General features: G+C 36.3%; 1 long non-coding RNA gene across 1 annotated transcript in view; it reads left to right on the top strand.

The window, feature by feature from the left end:
* Window positions 1–232: 232 nt before the first annotated feature.
* Window positions 233–15,986, top strand: part of LOC122215117 — a 39,465-nt gene continuing 23,711 nt past the window's right edge. Inside the window, exons 1-2 of the long non-coding RNA XR_006200249.1 lie at window positions 233–417; window positions 1,747–1,863. This is a non-coding gene — a long non-coding RNA (uncharacterized LOC122215117). The remainder of the gene's footprint in view (window positions 418–1,746; window positions 1,864–15,986) is intronic.

Raw genomic sequence — 15,986 nt, 5'->3', positions numbered from 1 at the left:
CTTTCCCAGAAGCCCCACCTTGGTGGTGATCGGGCGAAACATGGCGACGCCCAGTCTCTCTTCCACAGACCGGGTGATCCAAACCACTCTGTTCAAGCCGTCCTCACTGTGCCCTGGGAGCAAAGAAGGCGGTTTGTCCCACCCCGCCAACTCCCGCACCTCCCTGGTGCTTGGCTGGGACTTAAACCCTGATGTCTTTAAGGTTCCCACTCCGTCCGCCGCCAGGGTTTCGGGCAAGTGCAGCTCCGCACTGCCCAGTGTATGGTCTCCGGCTGGAGGGCGCAGGCAGTCTTTTGTCTTTTTAGCGGATATATACCTTCTTCCCACAGCATTCCAGGAAGGGGATTACTTTCTCCCACTTAGAACTGCGTGTCTGAACCGGTTACCAAGCCCGGGGCTGGCTCCCTTCCTCCCCAGGTGCGTGAACAGAGCAGCCCATCCCAGTCCAGGGAAAGCCCGCAGTTAGAGATTGTATCTTTCTCCATCCTTGTCCCTGGTTTTTTCCTTGTCCAGATACAGTCCTACACTTCCCCAGCCGCCCTTTCTCTTCCCTTTGTCTCTCCGCAGGAGGGGATCCCTTCCCTCCATTCCTCTGCTACGGGTTTTCTCTCTCCCAGTTTGCAATCAAGCATCTATGGCCCGCCAGGTTGTCCCAGTGCCTGGAGGCATCTCTGTCACTTTGCTTCCTGGACTCTTGGAGTTCAAAGTCTGTTGGCCTCAACACTACTGTGTTTGAGAGATGAGGGAACTTCGGATCCCCCTACTTCTCCACCACGTTGGAAAGTTGCTAGATCTTAAGCATTCTTACCGAACAAAAGAGAGTTAACTCTGTGACAGGTTAGATGTGTTAATTATCTTGATGTTGGTAATCATTCTACAATGTATATGTATATCAACCCATCACATGCACTTTAAATATATACAAGTATGGTTTTCAATTACCACTTAATAAGGTTAAAAAAATTATTTGGATCAATCTTCCAATTCATGAGTTTAGTTCCTGTATCATGAGTTTAGCTGTATCATTTCTCCTAATCTAACCCCTCTGTATTTACTTTTAGTTTAATTACCATGTTTCTTAATTCTCAAGGCTTCAAATTTGCTTTTCTATTGAAGTCTGTCATTTTATTCTCTCCTAGAGGGTACTAATAAGTATTTTTGTTTTTCCTATATTAAAATTTTGGTGTGATCATTTCTTAATTTTGTTGAATCTCTTCTCTTTTGAGTTTCCTTACATGTCTGGGACTTTGTTGAATGTTTGTGTTTTTAGATTAGCATCTAAGAAACACTGAAAATACCCATACAGGGGGGAAAATGAGTCTCAATGAGGAGTCCTATGTCCAGCAGTTATGTAATGGAGCAAACGGCGGGACTTGTGGTGGGCTAGCATGTTGTAAATGCATGAGAATATTTCACTTGTTCAGGAAGGGGAGGCACCCATTCTTCATAGTAGACATAAGTTATCTGGAACCTTCTCCATACCTTGTACTCTATAACTCTCATAATCTCTTGTGAGAATGTCTAAATTCGAATTCCTTATTCATATTGTACCCCTCCAACTCTATCCTGAGGCCAAATTAGGAAACAGTGGAAAATAGTAATGAATAGACATTTGTCATTGGTTTCCCCTCATCCAGCCTCTGAACCCTTCTCCATGTTAGGAGAATTTTCCACCGTAGGAGTCTTGCTGAGGCAAAGAATGCCCCCTTTATAAAAAACCGAAGCTCTTGTGATTCTCTTTTCTAGTTATCAGACTTAGACTCTGCCAATCAAAATATATCTGTGCCGGATTTGAAGCTCTGAAAGGGAAGATCTGTGCCCACGCCTGCAAAATTCACCTCCTGGAGCAGAAGTGGCTCAATGGTAAGTCATTGCAATACTACCTGAATAGGGTTGTAGAGATTCCATAGCAAGGCCACTTCTGTGGCTTGGAGTTGTTGCTCCTAGCGGCCCAGCCTCCGTCCTGGTTCTCCAGCCTTCTTGCAATTCTGTGAGCCACGCCAGTCCGTATCTGCTTCATTCAGAGTAATTTTCGCTTGCACTTGACAGCTGATTAGTACCCTTGGCAGAACTACTTCACAGCCCTTTTATTAATTACCAATCAGACCTCACAAGGCCTCCTTCTCTAAAACATACCACCTGGAGGAAAAGGTGGGTTTTTCTCTTTGCCTGCCTTGTGCTTTTCAGCAATCTCGCGTTCCATTGTCGGCCGAATATTACATGTTCTGTTTCTTTCAAAAAATGCACCACACTTCTGGGTTTTGGTCACTCTTCCCAGGTTTCCAAATTCCTATGCATCCCCTTTTCTTTTATGTATGTTTCCATGAGATCTGGGATGGTAGGAAAAGTACATCCTATTTTTAAGAAACCATACTGAACTGAAAGTTAACTATTTTATTTTCTACCTTTTACTCCTGATTCATTTTTAAATAATAATTGCCATGTGAGTATACTTAAAACTTTATATATGAATGTGTATATATGTGTGTATGTGTGCGTGCATGGGTGTGTGTGTGTGTGTGAGAGAGAGAGAGAGAGAGAGAGAGAGAGAGAGAGAGAGAGATCTATAGATCACCGGAAGAATTTCTAACTTAATGGCGATGTTAGAAACAAGTGGAGGCCTTGGTATCAGGTCGTACTGTACTGATATATCATTCTTTATCACTGTGATCAGTGTAGTCAGGTTGTTTTCAAATTGCTTTCATTGTCAATCAGCAAAGTAAACATTCCATTCCAATTTAGCCCACATAGCTCCTCATCTGCTTTCAATGGGGATCATCTACAGTGTGTTCATTCTCTTTTGTTTTTTGTTTGCCTAAATACCTGTTTGAGATGGAATCGTGAAGATTATGACAGTGTCTATTTACTTTGGTGAATATGACATTTCTTCAGGCCTACAGTAAAATCATTACCTAGGTTTATTCAATGTAGAGGTCCATTTATATTTGAAATCATATGCTGCCCAAAAGCCTGAATAAAATAAGTGTTTTGTTAACTGGACCCTACTTTGAATGTAGCTAGGTCCATTGCAAGCAGATGTACTTAAAGCTACTGAAAAAAAAAAAAATCTATGCTTTTCAATACAAAATTGTCAGCACATTGCAGGTGCCCAATCACAATCTTGTGTGCTTGATATTCATTCTTTCCTGCCCTTCCCCCACCAAAAAATTCCTCTAATTTATCTGCATTTTTAAAAGTTGTCGATTCCTATAGTGGGTTTTCATAAGCTAGGGCACACCTGTATATATCTCTAACCACTGAATTTTCCAGTTGCCTCAATATCACATTCCCCAATACTGCCTTAAAGACATTCTCTGTTTCTGTTTCCTTTACCTTTGCTGGTTTTCTTCTGGTGAGCTAATACTTTTCAGGCGCTCTTTTTTCAATTTGCTTTAAACTTCTGACTCTACTCTCTGAGTTTTCCTGCTTCTCTTTAAACTTGAGTCAGGCTGTCAACACCACTTATTGAATGCCTGCTGTGAAAAGATACAAAAGGAATCAAGGCGACACTTTCTTTCCTGGAAGACTGTAAAATCTACTTGGTGAGACAGAATATACATTCCCATTGAAAGCATGTAAAAGACTCCAAAATGACCTGAAATAAGCATGTATTAATTTAGTCGAACACTTACATGTATTCTAAAAGAATGCAGTGTTCTTTAGTACTGTGCAAGATTGATTAAGTCTCTTCTAGATCTGAGTTTTGAGTGTCAAACCTATCAGACATCATGTCTCCTTTTATAATAAATATTTTATGATAACTTTTTACTATTTCAAAATGAAATGAATAGATGACAAAATCTAACAATGCACATAATTTCAAGGAAATTAATATAAGGTCTTATCTGCAACACAAAGGAGAGTAAAAATATTTTATAATCAAATAACATATATTTCAAAATATAACTGGCCAGGCACATGCACACTAGAAGACAAAATGAGGTAGAATCAGATTCTGGTCCCATATGTGGCAATTGCAAATGTGTTGGTGGTTCAAAAGTCAGGAAGCATGGCTGTCAGAAGTGTGGATTTCCACGGTGGTGACCTACTCTTGGTCAAGTTCCAGAGGAAAACAAATATTCCCTTGGCTTATATGTAGGTTACACCTGTGAAAAAAATCACTGTGTATTAGAAAAATCACTATGTATTGTTGTATGCAACCATTTTGTTTCCTATATGCGAAAGGGTTAAATTCTGGTCTCAATTAGAAACAGGCATCCCATTTACATGAGGACCCAGGGTCTGTTCAAATATGGCAAGGATTTGGAACTGTTCTTTATTGTACAAGATTGTCCTCACACTGAGGGATGTCTAATATCTTCCTGCTGGTCATCTAATCATGTGACAACTGTCCTCACACTGAAGGATGTCTAATATCTTCCTGCTCGCCACCCTGTCCAATCATGTGACAACTGCATGTGTCTCCACATATTTGCCAAAGCATCCTCTGGATATGGGGCTACCTGTGTTGAGAATAACTGGAATTAGAAGAGAAGACAGATCTTTAGTGATAAATGGGCCAAGCATTTCAGCACCTTCTTTCCATCTCTTTGGTTCCTAAGCCTTATTCATGTCAAAACCATGTGGAGAAACCTCTCATCTATCTAGTTAACACACGCTTAACACGTACTTCCATCGTGTGTTCTATACCTGAAACTGTTATAAATGCTCTACATATATTACTTCATTTAATCTATTTACCAACCTTTCAGGTAGCTTTAAGGTAGACACTATCAGTACAAATTACAGATTAGGAAACTTGCATATTGAGAGGTTAAATGATTTGTGCAGGTCGCACAGCTAATAAATATAGAAGCTAAGATTCTAATATAGGTATTTTGGTTTCATGGTAAATGGTAAGTTAATATATTATGCATTAGACATATAAATCCCATCCTCAGTGGTTTTGATTCAATTAAATCTGGTGTCAGGATAGAAAAATCTGTATGTATGTGGATAAGACTTTCACATATATATAGTGAGAAAGGCACTGACTCATATATGGAAACTTTAGTACTATATCACAGCTCAATTGGGAGTGACAAGAAGGAGACTTATATCATTAGAGTCAAATCTCTGTATTAGAGTATAATGAGAAAGCAAAAAAAAAACAAAAACAAAACAACAACAACAACAACAAAACAGTGGGTGGGGAACTATCCATTTAGAACCTTGGAAGCCAGGCTAATACACATCACTTTTGTAAAATCGTCAATAGGGAGCTATGCATTGTTCAATACAATGAAACATATTGAAAACACAGCATCAGAGGAAGAGCATGAATAGCATTAATAAACATAAAAATGTTATAACACATTCAGCAAAACATACAAAGATAATAAATCTGCACCTGGAGAAAGTACATTAGGTTGTATGCCTGATGTGGGGAAAAAAGCAATAGTATCTAATTAGCTGTTGCATAGCTTTCAATTATGAGGCTTACAAACCAATTAGATAATTGTGAGCTCACAGATAGATAAGCACTGGGATTTAGAAAGTACCTTTGAGAACATTAGGTCTGGAGACCACAAACCCAAACACTTATAAGATCAAGCAGATAATGAGAAAGAATACTTCTAAGACAATGGGGAAGAGTGGGAGGGTGTCAAACTTGAACATGCGTAGAGGGCAGCTGTCATTTTGTTCCAAGCAATTACTGTTAGGATAATTATACTAGCCCAATATTAGCACACACTCTGATTTTAAAGAAAGCCACGACATTCATATTTTTAGTCAAACAGTTCACATTTTACCATGTTATGCTCAAACATATTTTAGAAATTTTATCACGTAATTTGTTGAAATCTGGATATAGTGTATTTTTTATGTCTCCTAATTTTCATAATGTGCGAAAAGTTACTGATAGTGACTATAAAAATATGTAGGGACTTTAAAGAGTTGCTGGATGCCCTTTTACTAATCCCTCCCCTGTGACAGGTGGCAATTACAAAAACAAAACAAAACTTCTGTTCTACCTACAGTGATCCCTGCACACATAATGACTGGTAGTTATAAACTACACGTTCTAGGAGTCATGAAAGAAAAGTCAAGACCTGTGTCTTCCATTTATTAGGCATACTAACTTCACCAATGCACTCAACCTGTGCCTACTCTGTAAACTAGAGATTACAATTCCCAGTCTGTATTTCTCACTAGGTTACTATAAAAATCAAATATATATTGAATGTATTCAACCCTGTAAAAATGCAATACAGTGGATTGGAAATTAAGGGATCGAGTCAGTTAGTCAATTGGTTTTCCACTGGTGTTCTAACCTAAAAATGAGGTTGATCAAGAGCAGCGATCACTTATAGAAATGTAAGGTGAACCGCATTTATAACTAAATGTTCTAGAGTCTGCATTGAAAAAGGAAAAAAGGACAGGTAAAATTAATTTTAATAATATTATATATTTAATTCAGTGTATCCAAAATATTACCATGTCAACATACGATCAAGATAAAAATAATTATTGAGATTTTTTTACATATACTTTTATGTCAAATTTGGTATATGATAATGCATTTTATATTTACGGCATGTCTCAATTTGTGTTAGTCACATGTCAAGTGCTTGATAGTCACAGTGGTAGTGGCTGTCATATTGGATGGCACAGATCAAGATAATGACTAATTCAACTCTTTGATACATGTCTCATTATTATATATCGCATCATGCATCGGTCTTTTTAAATGGCTAAAGCTTAAATCCACCTCACGATGAATCAAATAAGGTCTTTAACATGTTTTTTAATTAGGAATTGAAATGGCCTAACAAAATTATTCTTTTCTAATTCCGTAGTAAGGAGAAGATACCAAGAATTACAGTATATAAACAAGTTCCTTTGATATTTTTTAAAACTAGCATAGTCAAAATTAAAATTTTATTCAACAGAAAACTTATTTAGTGCCTTCATTGTTTCAAAAGGGCATATACAATTTCACTCATGTAAGCTGCTTGCTGCATTTGTTGTCAACTGAATGCCAGATATATAATTGAATTTTGAAATCATCAATCTGCTCCAAGAGATATCCACTACCACACTGGCATAGAGAATTTGTTTCGTGCAGATAAATCTTTCAATATGGCGATGAAGAAAAAAGATGCATGGGAAAACTTCCCATTTTTTTCAGGTACGCTGAAATAATGTTTTCCTCTTTGAACATCTTATGGGAATTTCTTAGAGGACACAGTGGAATCTCATCAGATTCTTTAGGACAGAACCTTAACTCTAAGTGCAGGCAGTGAGTTAGTTATTAATTCAACACTTCAGCTTTCAGCCAGAAAGGTTAAGATGGAACTTTCTAATGCCTGGAAGGAATGATTTCAGAGATTTCCCCTTGGTCTCCTTTAGGGGAAATTCTTAAATCTATAAGCATTATATTTGTGTTATTAACAGTACTCTAAATTCAACTTGTCATGTGTAGAATGCTGCAGGACTACAGCATTGCACTAATCCAGAGGGCACCATTTGTATTTTATTGTATGGAGCCCACTGCCAAAAGGAGATATAGCTTGGTGTTTGCAACTTGGCAGTCTTAATGGGTTATGTTTCTCCCAAAAACATGTAAACATGTCTTAATTTAAGAGTAACCAATGCAAGTCATTCAGTTGAGCCACCACCTATACATAGTTCCTTCCTGTAAATTTCCACATGCACACATATAACCACTTATTTTGTATTTCCTATTTCTCCATCTGAGAGTCCTCTTTCATTATTTAGCAAAAAAGCTCCTACTCATTATTCTCTAGAGTTAATTAAAATGACAAGGAAGCATCTTCTTTTTTTCCCCTGCAGATGCTGTTTGAAATATAAATATCAGAAAAAAATAGCTGGAGGTAAATTATCCATAAAATGACACTTCCTAGCTAATCACATATTTACAAATTTTATTATACTGTTTCTATTACAAGTAAATGAAGCAATGTTGTAGAAATTTATTATGTGTATTCTACCAAAGAAAACATAAACTTCACTTTAATTATCACTATTATTAGCGTTACTAAAATCAGGAAATCATTTAAATTTATAAATTACTTATTTTTTGTATACCTAACACAAATATGATTCAAAGTAGAGCATGTGTGTGTTTGGGACATAGTCTACCATTAGTCTAAAAAAACATAATTAATTTGAAGTTGAAAATCTTACCCAAAATTGTGCAAGAAAACAATAGCAAGGTTAAGGATCTAGATTAGAACTAAAATTCCATTAAGAAAGCCTCACTTCTTAGAATGTAGAAATTCTTTAATAAGAGCCATACATGTGTGCAAGAGAACAAGGGAGAAAACACAGATTAAAAAAGAAAAGAGATAGATGATGCTCAAACAAGAAATTTCAAGGTGGTGTTCATATTAAGTATTTTCTTTCTATCAAGCTGCATCCTTAAATGGTTTTGCTCCTAAGAAGCGCTAGGCAGCATGTGCACACTGAAGCCCTTGACTTATTTTCTTAGTGTTAGTGTTGTACTAATGAGGTCAAAAGATATATGCCTGCTGCTTAAGGACAATTAAGAGAATTACAAGAAAAAGAAAGTGAAAAGTGCCTAAGAGGATATTTAAAAATTAAGTGATGCTCTGAGCAAACTAGAATAGAGGGAATTTGCTCAACTTCATAAAGAATATCTACAAATACCTACAGCTAACATCATCATCAATGATGAGAAAGTTTAAGCTTTACTGCCCGTATCAGGAAAAGGCAAAGATCTCCTTTCTCATGACTGGTTTTCAACATCACACTGCAAGTCCTAGCTAATGCAAGCAGATAAGAAAAGGAAATAAAAGGGCCACAGATTGGGAAAGAAGAAATAAAACTGTCTTGTTTGTAAATGATATGGCCATCTAAGTAGAAAATCCAAAAGAACAGGCAAAAAAATTCTCTAGGCTTGCAGTGACATGCCTTTGTCACTCCCACCCCACATATTGCTTACTGTATATTCTAGACCTTAGCTGATAACTCTCTCCTTCAGAGAAGTTTCAAGGACCCCGAGTCTTTGTTAAGTTTCTCAGTTACATATTCTCACAGCACTGTTTCTTTCCTTTAGAAAATTTACCAAAATTTCTTGTTATATATTTGTTTTATGATCATGTTGTTCATGTCTGACTTTCTTGATATACTGTAAGTTCTAGGAAGGCAGAATTTCTGGTTTTTCTCACCATTGTATCTCCAATATTTAACTCTTGGCAATGCTATTTGCTTTTAAACTGTAATACATTAATACTATTTGAAAGAACACAAGCTGATACTATGTAAAAGTATATACCAACTCGCTGTCTTATGTAATATTACATAATGTGTTCTTGTTTAGAAACCCTTACTAAGGAAAAACAACTACAGAAAGGTAAATAGAAACCTATAACTCACAAAGCTAAAACAAATAATAACTTTGGACTCAATAATCACTTTCCTTTGCTACAGGGAGTACAGATTATTTCTATTACACCTATAATCTAAGTTCTAAATATTTTAAAATCACTCAAAGACTTAAATGAAAAACTGGGCAACAAAAATTTGCCTAATTTAAGTTCTAGTAGGGATTTAACTTAACTCACAGTTTCCCTTCACCACTGTGAATTTGTAAAAGGCATTCTGGCCAGAATTTACCACTTGGTCCAGAAAAAATTTTAAAGAACTATCAAGTATAAAGTATATGTCTAAGTTTTTCTCTCAAGCTCTTTTAGTAGGGAAAAAACCTCCCAGAATAATGATGGAGGGAAATTCTTTAGCTTACTTTGGTTCAACTAGAATCTTATAATCACCATCCTCAGTACAGTAAAACCTCGGTTTGCAAGCATCATTTGTTCAAAAAAATGCTTGTAATCCAAAGCACTTGTTTATCAAAGCAAATTTCCCCATAAGAAATCATGGAAACTCAGATGATTCATTACAAAACCCCAAAATATTCATATAAAAATGATTAAAATACTGCAATATAATACAAAATAATAAAATACAAATTATAAAGAAAAAATAAATTAACCTGCACTTACCTTTGTAATCCTTTGTGGCTGGTGTGAGGGAGACAAGAGAGAGGAGTTATTGTGTAGGATAACTTTTACTACCACTAACAGAATCACTGCTATCTTTTGGCTCAATGGAATCTTTTTCTGCATGGGGGTCATTGTATACACTCGCATGGATGTTGGCTATAGTACAATATTAATAAATTCTTGTCACAAATTGCATGTAATGTAACTGGCAATAAGTCAGCAGAAGAAAGGGTCTGCAGGCAGCCTGACCTAGAATGAAGCAAAGCCTTCCTAAGCTCACTCTTGTCTGGAAAAGCAAAGGACTGTCCACAGGTGCTTTGAAGTGACAAAAAACACACTAGTGCCAGTCGTGGGCACCTTCCAACATTCTGAAAAATCACTGATTTTTGCCAAACACTGAGGCCTGAGACTGAGCATCCGAGCATGGGTGATGAACACCCACAATCCCACAGCAAGGGAGTGAGCGAGAGAGAGAGAGAAACCATTGGCTCAGTTGTGATCATGTGACCTATGGCATTACACACTACTCCTATTGCAAGACATCACTTGTTTATCAGTTAAAATTTATTAGAAATGTTTGCCCATCTTGCAGCACACTCACAGAACAGGTGACTCACAATGCAAGGTTTTACTGTACTTTTACAGGCAACCCTTGCCAAGAGTAGGTGCTCTAAGCTTAGTGCTTAATGGTAAAGATAGACCGTAGAGTCTCATAGCATTGGATACAGAATAACAATTAATGCCACTGGTAAAACAATAATTTGATTGTTAAACAATGGTTTGATGCATATTTATTGAATATTTTCCTCAGTTTACATAATACTTGCTGATACAATGTTTAGTGTACAGGTGAGATTCTCCACATGCAGGGAACTTTACCTGTGATCATATAGCAGCAATAGAGCCAGATGGGGAGGCAGAATATAAATTTAAAAATGGATTCAAATGTCAATAGTTAATAAAAATAACTAATAGGAGTAGTCAACTAGAGAAGAAATGAGGATCAACATTGGGAGAAATTATGAAACAAGCAGAGAACAAGAAAAGCACTGTAAATCCTAAGTAGGGGGGCCTATAGTGCCCACCCTCTTCCCAGGAAGAACATTATACATCCCCACAGATCGCCATGAGCTTTCAGTACTCTATGGTAGGCGATATCTACATGTTCGCCTCATTGTCAGGGCCATTTGACTTGCTTTGAACAGTGAAATATGAGCAGAAGAGACATTTGAAATCCTAAGTATAGGCTTATGAACCACCTGCATGCTTCTGTTGGCACTCTTGCTTTTGTCTCTCTGCCGTGAGATGGGTAGGTCAAGACTAGAGGCTGCTTTTTCAGTTTGGACTTTGGAATGAAGACACAAGTCATGACCACCACAGCCACTGCAGTCTACAAATACCATCAAAAAGAAATATACCTCTTCTGTGAGTCAACAAGATCTGGAGATTGTTACTGCAGCCTTCCCCAGGGAGAGCAAACTAGTGCCGTGAGCATCCAGCAGGACTACTTTTTTGTTTGTAATCTGGAGGACTTCATCAATACGTAGGATTGAAGTCTTAAAGAAGTCAGGTCAGAATGGAAAGGCATTTGCTTTAAGGTTTTGTGCTGAACGCCAAAGGAAAGCTGATAGTTTTTTTTTTTTAATTTTTTAATGTTTATTTATTTTTGAGACAGAGACAGAGCATGAGTGGACAAGGGGCAGAGAGAGAGGGAGACACACAATATGAAGCAGGCTCCAGGCTCTGAGCTGTTAGCACAGAGCCTGACACGGGGCTTGAACTCGTCAACCTACAGATCATGACCTGAGCTGAAGTCTGACGCTTAACGGACTGAGCCACCCGGGTGCCCCAGAAAAATGAGTTTTTGCTTTTAAGAACTTTGCATTCCATTTGGGAGAACTTTTATGACTTCACTAAGCTCTGTCTAAATGAGGACTGTTTGAAGGAAAAATGTCAGAGGACTTTAAGACTTACTCTTTCCAGTGATAAATTATCAGAAGATATCTCAGAATTAGAATGTAATTTGAATTTTCAAGGAGGGAAGGATCACCTTTAATAGGTGAACAGAAGGGATATTCAAATTTCTGTGAGTGTAAACATGTAGGCAAATGTACATCTAGGAGGAAAGCATTGGTAAACGTGTGTAGGATTGAAGACCTATAATCAAGAGGACATTAAAACTGTAAATAAAGGTCAAAACAAATTATACAGAACCTTGAATACCAACCTATAGAGCACTAATGTTGAGTTTTTCCAAATAATGCTCACAAACACCTGGAAATGACATAAAAATTTAATGACTACAGCCGCTATAATACTTCTGGACAGATGTCTGAGTAGCAGTGGTCAGGCTTAACTTTCCCCATCTTGACCCCATCCCAGAATGGAGAAACTTAGTTCAAGATACTCATAGATGACATGGTGTTACGTGAAATCTGTTGTGTGTTTCTTCAGACAATCAGCTCATGCCCTTTCAGAATCACAAAACTCTGCTCTTCAATGCAGTTCTCTTTGGAAACTTGCTATTTTAAATGCCCAGGTAGAGAGGTAGCAATATGAAGCCATAATATACAGCATCTAGAGTATAGGTGACTGTATATACATATTTTTAATGGAGAATTTAAATAATACTAGGCAAAAATGTACACATTTTATGGGTTACTTTAAATCGCCCATAATTCTATGAAACAATTATTTGATTTAGTAAGCCTTTCTCTCCCTTTCACTATTTATATCTACCTTACCTTCTCTCTGGAGAACAAAGTAGAAGGAAAAAAAAGAGATTATAATGCTGCAACTTTACATATGAGGTTTCAAACAAAAAATATTCTTATTAAATGTGGCTACAATTTTGAATACTCAATGTGTTTTGCTATATGGAATATTTAATAAGTGTTAAGACAATATTGCAATGCTAATTTAAGTTTAGTATTTCTTGTGTTATTTTTATGTTAGGTCTTAGCTTTAATATTTAATTAACATTCTAGTAATATTTAATGTATTTATACATTATAAACATTACTATAAAGGCTTGAATTGTATGTATTTTCATGCATTTCTTACTTAGAAAATCATGAGACTGATCCTGAACTGTTAGCTTGGAAACAACTGATTTGAAGTCATTTTCTAGATGACAGTACTTTGAGGATTACACAAAGCGATTTTATAATCAATCAAACCTGCATCTACATATGTAGTATTAAATGAAGAGAAAAGCAATTTTCTAGACAATTCAGGCAAAATTTCATTTAAGGTGTGTTTGTTTATTTGTTTGGTTATTTTTTTTGTGCTAAAATAACATTTGGGTTGAATTCCACCAAATGTATTTATTAATCTATAGTCATCATTTTTTATTAGATATGTAGACATAGTATTTATGCTAATTATATTTGTATGTAGGACAAGAAAACTTATAAATATAATTCATAATTTTCAGAAGTGACCGTATTACAATGTTTGAGAAAACTTACTTTGTTCAAGTTAATACAGTATTTGCAGAGGCCCAGATTCCCAGTAAATCCAATCCAAAATAGTTACTGAAACTGTACCATGAAAAAGGTACGACACAGGGGCTGTAACCAGAAAGAATGTAATATCCCAAATAAGGGGCAAAGCCTTAGCACTTTAAGCCAAATTAAAACCAGAATTTTTGAGGCAAATTCATGACTGATCAAGTGATTCATGTACTTAAATCCCTTCAGTGAAATCCCATTTTCTTGGCCCCTGCCTGCCTCTTTATCTTCATACCTAGCCACACTAGGGGCTGGAGAATCTTTAGATTTCTAAACACTTTCTCTATACACAAACATGCATCATCTCCTAATAACTGAGATTTGTATTTCTTTCTTATTAATACGTATTCATGTTATTTCTTTTGTCTTCCTGGACTGCCTTATTTTTAAGTTATAATATGTAACAAACATACAGAAAATCCAAAAAGACATACATGATTTAACAAAACTGTAAAATTAAATGTCTCCTTAACGCACCCCCCTCCCTCCTGCCCAATCTCAAGAGTGGAGCATGGCTAGCAGCTAAAAAAGCCCCACAGGTTCCTTCTGGATCATGATATCCTTCCTGATTTCAATGATAACCATGCTCCTTAGTGTTTTAAAACATATTCCTTTTTGCCTCCCTTTATCATTTTATTATCTAATTGTTCATTTTGAAAAAATGTGGTTTAATTTGTTTCCTATTTTTAAAGTTTATATAAATGAAATCAATTAGTTGGTATTCTTCCATATCTGATTTCTTTCACTCAACATTATGAAGGTTTATTCATTTTTTGCATGCCTATGTATACATTGAGGTCTAGTTTTCTGAATGAATATACAATGGTCTGTTTACCCTTTCTAATGTTGATGGAAATTTAGGTATTTCCAGTTTTGAGCTATAGCAAATGGTCTTGCTATGAATGTCCTTGTTCGTGTTTCCTAGCATATTTATGCATGCCTAGCAGAATTGCAAGATAACATAATAATGTTTTCAGCATCTTCCAGATGGTGTCAAGCTTGTTCCCAAAGTAGCCATTACCATTTCATATATCCAGGGTGGCTATTGGGAAAGGAAATGTGGAAGCAAGGTAAAGGAGAGCGAGAACAAGCTGGAACCCAACTTGAGAGTTGTGGTTCAACATCTTCACCAATATTTGATGTTTTCAACCTTAAAATTTTGCCAATCTGGTGGTAGTAGACTGATTGGTATTTAGGCTTTGTGTTTTGTTTGTTTGGTTGGTTTATTTTTTTGTTTGTTGAGAGAGAAAGACCACGCACAAGCAGGGGAGAGGGCAGAGGGATAGAGAGAGAATATTAAGCATGGAGCCTGACGCGGGGCTAGATCCCAGGTGCTGGGATCATGACCTGCGCTGAAATCAAGAATCAGACATTCAACTGACTGAGCCACCCAGGTGCCGCTCTTATTTTTATTTTATATTAATAGTTCTTCTTTCACAGTAAGTATACATTTAATTTATTTAGCTATGATATTGGAAAGAAGCACAGCCTTCTATTTTCTAATGGCCAAGGAAATTCTTCTCAGGTTTCACTTGTAAATATGATTATTGGTCTAAGTTTTCTTCAAGATATATTTTATTAAATTAAAGAGGTTCTCTCATCTTTATAGTTTATGAATTTCTAGCGTAACTAGATATTGAACTATAGCAAATGCTTGTTCTGTATTTAATGAGATAATCATATGATTTCTCTTCTTTGTTAGGCTAATGTGGTAAGTTATATTATTTCATATGTTAATGTAAAACCAACCTTGTACCCTGAAATGAATCTAACTTAATTGTGAAGAAGTATTCTTCTTATCTATAGACATATTTGGTTTACTAATATTTTATTTTGAACTTTGTTCATGCGGAGATTGGTCTATAATATTTTTTATAAAATTTTCCAAGTTTTATAACCACAATCATACCCACTTCAAAACAGGAGATGAGGAATTTCTGATTTTTTTATTCTGAAAGAATTTGTATAAGAATTTCTAAAATATTCAGTAGAATTTGATGGTGAGGCATTAGTGGCTGTGTGTGGGGGGGGGGAGGGGGGTTGGATATTAAATTAAGGTTTCTTTAAAAATATATGATTCTTATATTTATTTCTCACTGTGTCAGAGTTAAGTTTCATTTTTCTCAGAATGCATCCATTTCAACTAGATATTAATATTTATTAGCATTAAGTCTTTTATAAGATCCTTATGTTTTCTTTGAAATTTCTTTACATTTCTAGTGATACCATATTTTTCAAAACTCTATTATGTTATTGTATTATATATGGTTAGTTGTATTATTTTATTTACTATTTCTTTTTTTTTTAGTGTTTATTTTTGAGACAGAGACAGAGTGTGAGCGGCGGGGGGCGGGGGGGTGCGGGGGGTTGGTGGGCAGAGAGAAAGAGAGACACAGAATCGGAAGCAGGCTCCAGGCTCTGAGCTGTCAGCACAGAGCCTGATGCGGGACTTGATCTCACGAGTGGTGAGATAATGACCTGAGCC

The sequence above is a fragment of the Panthera leo genome, chromosome A3, assembly GCF_018350215.1.
Source record: "Panthera leo isolate Ple1 chromosome A3, P.leo_Ple1_pat1.1, whole genome shotgun sequence".
Classification (NCBI taxonomy): domain Eukaryota; kingdom Metazoa; phylum Chordata; class Mammalia; order Carnivora; family Felidae; genus Panthera; species Panthera leo.
The sequence above is the reverse complement of the archived record's forward strand: the minus strand, read 5'-3'. Positions and strand labels throughout refer to the sequence as shown.